The sequence below is a fragment of the Triticum urartu genome, chromosome 1A (genome assembly GCF_056163025.1).
Source record: "Triticum urartu cultivar PI428250 chromosome 1A, HENAU_Tu73, whole genome shotgun sequence".
NCBI classification, from domain to species: domain Eukaryota; kingdom Viridiplantae; phylum Streptophyta; class Magnoliopsida; order Poales; family Poaceae; genus Triticum; species Triticum urartu.
The window spans coordinates 222,827,283-222,838,371 of NC_141873.1; positions in this window are offsets into that span (position 1 = coordinate 222,827,283).

Below are 11,089 nucleotides of genomic sequence, written 5' to 3' on the forward strand. Positions count from 1 at the left end.
CCATGTGATCAAACAACTGAAATATCAACAATTTTGAGTGCACCCATTGAATTAACTGTTGATGCAAAAGAACCAATGTTTAATCATTTTGATATGACCTCTAATCTTGATGATGATTCCGTGTCCAATGACTTATTGCATGTTTGCTTATTTAAGCATGTTGTAGCATGTAAATTTGATGCAAGTAAGGTTTATTCATCGAAGTTAGGATGGTTTAATGATGAACATTGCCAATCTTTTGAAGAGAATAAGAGCTTCACTTATATGTGCAAACTGAGTTCCAATATTTTCATGCCTTCTACTTCCTGTGATAATTTTTTGGCTTTAGATTTTATGAACAATGAAAGTTACTCATGTATACATGTGACATATGTGCAAAAATCAAGGGAAGTTGATAGAGGCTAAGGTGTCCCGATGTTTCGATGAGATGGTGCCTATCGTTTTCTGTGGGAGTCGACCTTGACGATCCGACTACGAACGTGCGAGACGTCGCGCCTTAGCAATCGCTAAACCAACTTCCGAGGGTTATTGACCACGCCGGAGCATGATCAACCTAACCACGAGGGTCTGTTTCCTGCGAGCAAACGAAGAACAAGCAAGAAACTGAGATTGCAATCGGGATATTGCGAATATAAGATGAAAGCTTTATTGATCAAGGTGGGGTTCTGTGACGTCTTGGTCTGGTCGTTGGACACAAACGAAGTACGCGAAGTTGCAGCTATGGCGAACTTTTAATCTAAACAAAACCCAAAGTCTAAACGACGCCCTAAGGGTTGTATATATGGAGGAAGAGAGGGGAATTTCGTGGCCCTTGAGGGTGGGGTCCGAAACCAACCCTAACTCTTGTTTCCCCACACATACGGACTCTAAAAATAGCCTATACTTAAGTATTTCGAAATTACATGGGCCTGGCCCATTAATAAGGTGACGCAGCACCTAGAATAGCCTATGGACGAATATTATGAAGTGGCATCTTGTATATTTCGTCCAAGGCTTCATGCACTCCTTATGGCGGCTTCAAAGTCCTGAAATCATCACTTGTAACTCCGTTCTTGATCCCCTTGCGCATGCCATCAACTCCATGCGTGTTCTTGCTCCAATGTTCATCCTTCTCCAAGCTAGGCCCTTCATTTGTAAGCAAAACAAATGTATCCAATTTAGGCAGCATCATAATCTCATGAACATTAGAATCATTACCAAGAAACGAAAGTACCTGGTAATTTAATTGGCGTGCGCGAGCTCTAGTAATTGGTCCAGTATATGTAACAGTAGGGGCTGTGGGTGAAACAATGGTATTGATGTCCTCATCATCCTCCCCTTCTTGAAATGAAGTCGTCCTCGACGGAAGCGCATCTTCCTCACCCAAATAAGGCTTCAAATCTGCAATGTTAAAAGTGGGACTAACCCCAAAATCTACAGGTAGCTCAAGTTTATATGCATTATCATTTATTTTCTCTAACACCTTAAAAGGACCATCAGCGCGTGGCATTAGCTTTGATTTGCGCAGATTAGGAAATCTATCTTTACGCAAATGTAACCAAACAAGATCTCCAGGTGCAAACACAACATGCTTTCTACCCTTATCTCCAGCAAGTTTATATTTAGCATTCATACGCTCAATGTTTTCCTTAGTTAACTCATGCATTTTTAAAATCAATTCAGAACGTTCTTTAGCATCAAAATTAACCTTCTCTGAAGATGGAAGAGGCAACAAATCAATAGGTGCACGAGGTAGGAAACCATACACAATTTCAAAAGGGCACATCTTAGTAGTAGAATGCAATGATCGATTATAAGCAAATTCAATATGAGGCAAGCATTCTTCCCACATTTTCTTGTTATTCTTCAAAACAGCCCTAAGCATAGTAGACAATGTCTATTGACTACTTCAGTTTGTCCATCAGTTTGGGGGTGACAAGTAGTACTAAAAAGCAGCTTAGTCCCCAACTTAGCCCATAAACATCTCCAAAAGTGGCTAAGAAATTTAGTATCATGATCTGAAACAATAGTATTTGGCACACCATGTAAGCGAATAATTTCACGAAAGAACAAATCAGCAACATTAACAGCATCATCGCTTTTATGACATGGTATAAAGTGTGCCATTTTTGAGAACCTATCCACGACAACAAATATGCTATCCCTCCCTTTATTTGTTTGAGGTAAACCTAAAACAAAGTCCATAGATATATCCTCCCAAGGAACACTAGGTACTGGCAAAGGCATATATAAACCATGAGGATTGAGTCGTGACTTAGCTCTTTGACATGTAGTGCAGCGAGCAACAAAACGCTCAACATCCCGTCTCATCTTTGGCCAAAAGAAATGTGTAGCAAGTATATCCTCCGTCTTCTTGACGCCAAAGTGTCCCATTAATCCTCCTCCATGCGCCTCCTGCAACAACAAAAGACGAACGGAGCTAGCTGGAATGCATAGCTTGTTAGCACGAAACACAAATCCATCGTTAAGAACGAACTTGTTCCAAGTTCTCCCTTCCTTACAATTCTGCAATACATCTTTAAATTCAGCATCATGAACATATTGATCTTTGATGGTCTCCAAACCAAATATTTTAAAGTCAAGTTGTGAAAGCATAGTATAACGACGAGACAAGGCATCAACAATAACATTTTCTTTAACCTTCTTGTGTTTAATGACATAAGGGAAAGTCTCAATGAATTCAACCCATTTAGCATGTCTACGGTTCAGTTTTGCTTGACTTTTAATGTGTTTCAAAGATTCATGATCAGAATGTATAACAAATTCCTTGGGTCATAAATAATGTTGCCATGTTTCTAAGGTCCGAACAAGAGCATATAATTCTTTATCATAAGTAGAATAGTTCAGACTAGGCCCACTCAATTTTTCAGAAAAGTATGCAACAGGTTTTCCATCTTGTAATAACACACCTCCTAATCCAATTCCACTAGCATCACATTCAAGCTCAAAAGTCTTATTGAAATTAGGAAGTTGGAGTAAAGGAGCATGTGTCAACTTATCTTTCAAAACCGTGAAGGCTTCTTCCTGTGCGGTACCCCAAACAAAAGGCACATCCTTCTTTGTAAGCTCGTTGAGAGGTGCAGCAATGGTGCTGAAATCTCTCACAAAATGCCTATAGAAACCAGCGAGGCCAAGGAATCTCCTCACTTGTGTGACCGTTTTGGGCTGCGGCCAACTCTCAATAGCTTCAATCTTGGCTTTATCAACTTCAATTCCCTATGGAGTAACAACATAGCCAAGAAAAGATACTTGGTCGGTGCAAAAGGTGCACTTTCCAAGGTTTCCAAACAAACGTGCATCACGTAGAGCAATAAAAACAGCACATAAATGTTCCAGATGTTCCTCCAAAGATGCTATAAATCAATATGTCATCAAAGTAAACTACCACAAATCGTCCAATGAAAGCACGTAAAACTTCGTTCATTAAACTCATGAAAGTACTAGGTGCATTAGTTAACCCAAAAGGCATGACTAACCACTCATATAATCCAAACTTAGTTTTAAATGCTGTTTTCCATTCATCACCCAATTTCATACGAATTTGATGGTATCCACTACGCAAATCAACTTTGGAGAATATTGTAGAGCCACTCAATTCATCAAGCATATCATCTAGCCTAGGAATAGGATGACGATAACGAATAGTAATATTATTAATGCCTCTACAATCAACGCACATACGCGACGTACCATCCTTTTTTGGCACTAAAATGATAGGAACAACACAAGGACTAAGGGATTCGCGTATATAACCTTTGTCGAGCAGTTCTTGTACTTGACGCATAATCTCCTTCGTCTCCTCTGGATTGGTATGGTATGGTGCACGGTTGGGTAGCGAAGCACCGGGAATTAAGTCAATTTGATGCTAAATCCCTCGAATAGGTGGTAATCCCGGTGGCACGTCTTGTGGAAAGACGTCAGCGAACTCCTGCAAAATGTTAGTGACTGCAGGGGGCAAAGAGGAAGGCACGTCCTCGAATGAAAATAATGCCTCTTTGCACACAAAAGCATAGCAAACAGATTTGCTGAAATCTAGCTCATCAATATTAGATTTGGTGGCAAGTAAACATGCACTTTTCAATTTAATTTCAGAAACAACAGTAGATGGTTTATTATTAGGCTTCATTTGGTGCTCAAATTCTTTTGCCACAATCTGATTTTCACTCTTATTTGTCTCCTGTTTTGCTTTATTAGCTCTATTAATATCATCTTTCAAAATGGAATCAGGAGTCATAGGAAGCAAAGTAATATTTTTATCATTATGAACAAGAGTATACTGATTGTTTCTACCATGGTGTACAGAATTTTTATCAAATTGCCATGGTCTACCAAGTAATAAGGAACATGCTTGCATAGGTACCACATCACAATCAACATAATCAGCATATGTAGAGATACTAAAATGCACACGAACAGTACGTGTTACCTTAACCTTGCCGCTGTTGTTGAACCATTGGATGTAGTAAGGATGTGGATGTGGTCTTGTGGTGAGAGATAGCTTCTCCACCATCTCCATGCTAGCCAAGTTATTGCAGCTCCCTCCATCTATGATCACGCGAACAGAACGTTCCTTCACAACTCCCTTTGTATGGAACAAATTATGCCTCTGATTTTGCTCAGCTTGTGTAACCTGCACACTCAAAACACGTTGAGCAACTAAACATTCATAACTGTCAGCATCTTCAGGAGCCATGTATTGCGTCTCATGATCAGAATCGTCTCCACCGTGTTCGTCACGTGTAATAAGAGCCAAAGTCTCCTCATCATAGTCACCAGCGGACTCATACCCACCATCCTCAGTAACAATCATCACACGCTTAGATGGGCATTCTCTCGCATAATGACCTCCACCCTTGCAATGTCGACAAATAATATCATGTGTTTGCCCTGTTGATGCCATGGATGAAGAAGAGCTCTTTGCAGGCCCAGAAGGTGTGCTCTTGGCAGATAGTGGTGATTGTGCCTGCTTTATTGTATCACGGTTGGAGGTGGCAGCCGACGGAGGCGCCGGTGTACCAGAACGTGTGGAAGTAGATGTTGCACGTGGTGTCCATGATGAAGGTCGACCTGCAGAAAAGTTAGTCCGCGCCAATGCCTGTCGATCCTGCACTTCACGTTCAGCTTTACAAGCAAGATGGAATAAACGAGTGATATTAGTATACTCCTTATACTCTAGAATCGTCTGAATCTCTCTATTTAATCCACCCATAAAACGTGCAAGCATAGCTTCATTCTCCTCAACAATACCACATCTAATCATGCCAGTTTGTAATTCCTGATAATATTCTTCTACAGAATTTTTTCCCTGTCTTAAGCGCTGCAAGTTTTGAAGTAATTCACGTTGATAATATGGTGGAACCCAACGAGTACGCATAGCAGTTTTCAAACCAGCCCAAGTAGCCGGAATAGGATATAATCTACAATGCTCAGACCACCAAACACATGCAAAACTAGTGAATGCACAAACAGCAGCAGGAACACGTCTCTCCTCGGGATATTGTAAACATGTAAATCGTTGTTCAGTTTCTAACTCCCAAGTAAGATATATATCAGGAACATATCTACCCTCAAATGGTGGAATATTCAATTTTAGTTTAGGGAGATGGTCATGATCTCGTACCTGAGGGTGAGCCCTACCATTGCCATTATTTGCATGTGGACGACCTGGTGGTTGCTGTGCTGGTGGTGGCACGTAGTTCTGATTTTGATCAACCTCATCCTCATAATCTCCCATATAATCATCCTCCTCCACATCAGCAGTAGGAGCCACAGAAGTATCAACAGCAGCACCAGTAGTTTGGCCCGACTGAAGAGGGACATGGCTCGCTCGGCGGAGGGCTGTTTCCCGACATGGAGGTAGTCGGTGTTGTTGCTGTTGTTGCAGAGGTGCGGCAGGAGCAGCCGGTGGTGGTGGTCGAAAACGCGAAAGCAATTCAGCAAACTTGTTATCGAGCTTTGTTTCAAACATCTTCTCCATGCCATCTATCTTCTCCATGGCCTCTTCAAATCTGTTTATCACATCTTGCACCTGTACACTCATCATTTGCTGAAACGTATCATGAAGCTCCTTGTTCGTCAAGTTCTCCCAGTCAGTCTCGTCGGCTTGTGATCCTGGCATGGTTAGCAGCAATAGAAACACACAAGAATATGATCCTACAGACTACTAACAAGTGGTGGTGGTGGCAGGTGTCACAAATCCGTCAAGCAAATCTCAAATTCTTACCAGTTCTTACCCAGCAGCAGGCGGTGATCGGCAACCGTTATAGTCAAAACTCTCAAAAGCTTGGATAGAGCGATTGCTAGGGAGAGTCAAACGCACGACGCAGATGTATGTGGAGCTGGGAAGGCTTATAGTATGGTAGCAAAAAGGGTCAGCAATAATCAATTCAGAGATGCAAAGTTGAATAAACGCTCAATGACGGTACTGTGCTGGTCCTAGGCTAGACCGTGCTAGAGACGCGAGCCTAGAACACTAACAAAATCACGGCGCTGCAAGTAAATAAGGGAAAAGCACACTCTGGAACTCTTTTTTTTCGCTCTTTTTTTTGCGCTCCTTTTTTTGCGCTCTTTTTTTTTGCGAAAAAACACTATAATGGCGAGTGTCTCAAAACTCTTCCCTCGTCAAACTGATAGGATGGGCACGAAATTTTTTTTTCACTTTTTTTCGGAAATAAGGGCAGCGACGATGAAAAAGTGCGACAAAAAATCACTATGATGGCACGTGGCTCAAAAGACTCAGAAAAGCCTAAAAATAGAATTTTTTTTTCCGAGACCTACGCAGGCAAGGAAACACGAATCGGAATTTAGATTGATCTCAAGAACAAACCTAATATGAGAAGAACTCGGATTGGTGGTGGATATATGGTTGTGGTATATGGTAGCGGTGGTGGTATATGGTAGCGGTGGTGGTATATGGATACAGATTGGTGGTGGTATATGGATACGGATTGGTGGTGGTATATGGATATGGATTCAGAGCGGTGGCGGATAAGCAAAAGTGGTAGATGGGCGATGATGATGGTGCGGCGGCGGCGTGACAACTTATGACCAGAACTCGAAACTCTAAAAGACTAGACTCTAAGACCAGCAACTTGACACGACGATGCAACCGCAAATTCAACAAAGCAAAACCCCTAAGAAGATTATGAAAAGGCTCAGATTGGTTCGGATATGATGAACTAACCCTAAATTTTTTTGTGGCTTTTTCGTGGACTGTAGGTATGAAGAACAGACTCGATCTAATCTACGAAAAACTGTAAAATCTCACCGAGCAACCTGGAAATCTGATACCACTTGATAGAGGCTAAGGTGTCCCGATGTTTCGATGAGATGGTGGCTATCGTTTTCTGTGGGAGTCGACCTTGACGATCCGGCTACGAACGTGCGAGACATCGCGCCTTAGCAATCGCTAAACCAACTTCCGAGGGTTATTGACCACGCCGGAGCACGATCAACCTGACCACGAGGGTCTGTTTCCTGCGAGCAAACGAAGAACAAGCAAGAAACTGAGATTGCAATCGGGATATTGCAAATATAAGATGAAAGCTTTATTGATCAAGGTGGGGTTCTGTGACGTCTTGGTCTGGTCGTTGGACACAAACGAAGTATGCGAAATTGCAGCTATGGCGAACTTTTAATCTAAACAAAACCCAAAGTCTAAACGACGCCCTAAGGGCTGTATATATGGAGGAAGAGGGGGGGAATTTCGTGGCCCTTGAGGGTGGGGTCCGAAACCAACCCTTACTCTTGTTTCCCCACACACACGGACTCTAAAAATAGCCTATACTTAAGTATTTCGAAATTACATGGGCCTGGCCCATTAATAAGGTGACGCAGCACCTAGAATAGCCTATGGACGAATATTATGAAGTGGCATCTTGTATATTTCGTCCAAGGCTTCATGCACTCCTTATGGCAGCTTTAAAGACCTGAAATCATCACTTGTAACTCCGTTCTTGATCCCCTTGCGCATGCCATCAACTCCATGTGTGTTCTTGCTCCAATGTTCATCCTTCTCCAAGCTAGGCCCTTCATTTATAAGCAAAACAAATGTATCCAATTTAGGCAGCATCGTAATCTCATGAACATTAGAATCATTACCAAGAAACGAAAGTACCTGGTAATTTAATTGGCGTGCGCGAGCTCTAGTAATTGGTCCAGTATATCTAACAGTAGGGGCTGTGGGTGTAACAATGGTATTGATGTCCTCATCAGCATGATTCAACATCTTAAAGCTATAAAGTTAAGGACCTGATATTCGAATGCGTCTTTTAGTACTTACGATTCGTCCAGGGGCTTATACCTGGGGCGCAACTCGGAGCTGCTATCGATATCCCACACAGGTTTATCCGCGGCGGAGGCCTTCCCCTTCTTGGACGCCTCTGCCTCCAGATGCGTGCAGGCCGCCCTTTTCTTCCCTCCCCCTTCACAGGGAGGATCGCTTTCCTCCTCTTCCTCGTCATCGGTGGCGGGACGGGAGTGGGTGTCGGCGTCTTCGGGTGTCACGTCCGAAGTGCCCTTACGGTGGAGACCACCCTTGGTCCCCTTGGCCTTCTTCTTGGCCTTCTTTTTCGGCACCTGATAGGGCGCCGGAACCAACATCTTCATCAGAAGCGGGATTGCTGGTTCTTTGGGCAGCGGAGCCAGACACTGAATCCACTCCGCCTTCTTTGTCTAGCCCTGAAAAAACAAAACAGGGTAGTTTAGACATCTTCCTTGAATATACAAGTAAAGGGTACACCTTGAAATACGGAACACTTACCGCGCAAGCGTAATGGGCCAGGTCATGCCCGCGGTTCTCGTTCGTCGCCGGCCACGTCTCGTTGGCCTTGAAGAGCACCTTCCAGATGTCTTCGTGCGTAGTGCCGAAGAACTGTTGCAAGGTCCGGTGCTTGGCCGGGTCGAACTCCCACAAGTGGCAAGTCCAGCTTTGGCACGACAGGATCCGGCGAGTGAGCATCACCTAAATCACGTTGACAAGCTTGACGTCCTTGTCCACCATGCACTTGATGCGCGTTTGGAGTGATGTCAGCTCGTCCGACGAAGACCACTCCAGGCCCTTCTCTAGCCAGGAGGTGAGCCGCATCGAGGCACTGGACTAGAATTCAGGAGCTGCGGCCCAGGTGGTATCGTGGGGCTCTATGACATAGAACCACTACTGTTGCCACCCCTTGATGGTTTCCACAAAGGTACCTTTGGGCCATGTGACATTGGGCAGCTTGCTCACCATGGCGCCTCCGCACTCTGCATGTTGGCCATCCACCACCTTTGGCTTCACATTGAAGACCTTCAGCCACAGTCCAAAGTGGGGAGGGATACGGAGGAATGCCTCACACACGACAATGAATGCCGGGATGTTGAGGAAGGAATTGGGGGCTAGATCACGAAAATCTAGCCCGTAGTAGAACATGAGAGCGCGGACGAAGGGGTGGAGAGGAAATCCCAGCCCACGGATGAAGTGGGGGATGAACACGACCCTCTCATGGGGCTCTAGGGTGGGGACAATTTGTCCCTTGGCTGGAAGCCGGTGGGTGATTTCTTTGGCTAGATACCCGGCCTCCCAGAGTCTGGTGATGTCCTTCTCCTTGACAGAGGACACCATCCACTTGCCTTGCGCTCCAGATCCGGACATGACTGGGAGGCGGAAAGGATGAGGACTTGGGCGCTGGAGCTCGAGAACTGATGGGCAGAGAAAGAGAGAAGGCATGGGTGAAAGGGGGTGAGTCCTCATCCCTTTATAAGGGCAGCGAATATCAAGCGCCTCCCCACTAGCCTTAAAACTCGCCTGTTTCCCAAGGGCCGTGCAGGCGGCATGGTTGGATTACCCACGCCCGTATTGATGAGAATCCCGTAATAAGGGGACACGATCTCTGCTTTGACAAGACGTGCCAATAAAACCGCATCTCGAAATATGAAGGGGTAGGCTGGAAAATAGTTCGAAATAATGACGGGTGGTGATGTGGTGTCACGCTACAAAAAGTTGTTAGTGGATTGGACTCATGAAATATTATATTCTCGGCGGTTGTGTGTGGTGCTTGTTTTGTAGAGCCGGACACGTTCTTTGTGTTGGAAAACTGTTTTGAAGTATTCGGAGGAGGAACCCGCCTTGCAAGCCGAAGACAATCTATGCGCCGGACACCTCGTCATTGAAGCCTGGTTTAGGGGCTACCGAGGGAGTCCTGGACTAAGGGGTCCTCGAGCGTCTGTCCTGTTGGACATGGCCTGGACTGTTGGGCCATGAAGATACAAGACTAAAGATTCTCTCACCCATGTCCGGATGGGACTCTCCTTGGCATGGATGGCAAGCTTGGCATTCGGATATAAAGATTCTTTTCTCTGTAACCGACTTTGTACAACCCTAGTCCCCTCCGGTGTCTATATAAACTGGAGGGTTTAGTCCGTAGAGGCAATCATAATCAGATGGGCTAGACTGCTATGGTTTTAGCCTTTATGATCTCGTGGTAGATCAACTCCTGTAACCCCCATACTCATCAATATTAATCAAGCAGGACGTAGGGTATTAATCCATCAAGAGGGCCCGAACCTGGGTAAAACTTCATGTCCCTTGTCTCCTGTTACCATCAACCTCAGACGCACAGTTCGGGACCCCCTACCCGAGATATTCCGGTTTTGACATTGACATCTATCCATAGAGCACCTAGGCCGACCCCGCCAGCCCGGACATCCGGACACCCAGCCCAGACATCCGGCTCCTCACAAAGGCCCGGACATCCGGCCCGACGCCTGGACATCCGGCCCCGTCTGTCTGCGCGTAGTAGAGAGCCGAGGCCCATGTACCCCATCGCCCGCCTAGACTATACATACTCCTTCTCCTCCCTCTTTCTAGGGTTAGCAAAGGATTGGCTCATTTTGTGTGAGAGCTTTGCTCATCCACTTGGTTACCTTCTCCTTAGAGATTGCGCCTCCTCGGCCCAGCGCCGTTGCTTTGGGGGGGGGTCTCTTTTGGTCCATAAAAAATCATTGTAAATTTTCTGCCCATTTTGAGAACTTTTATTTCTGCACAAAAAAAGACACCATGGTAGTTCTGCTGAAAACAACGTCGGTCTGGGTTAGTTCTAATTAAATCATA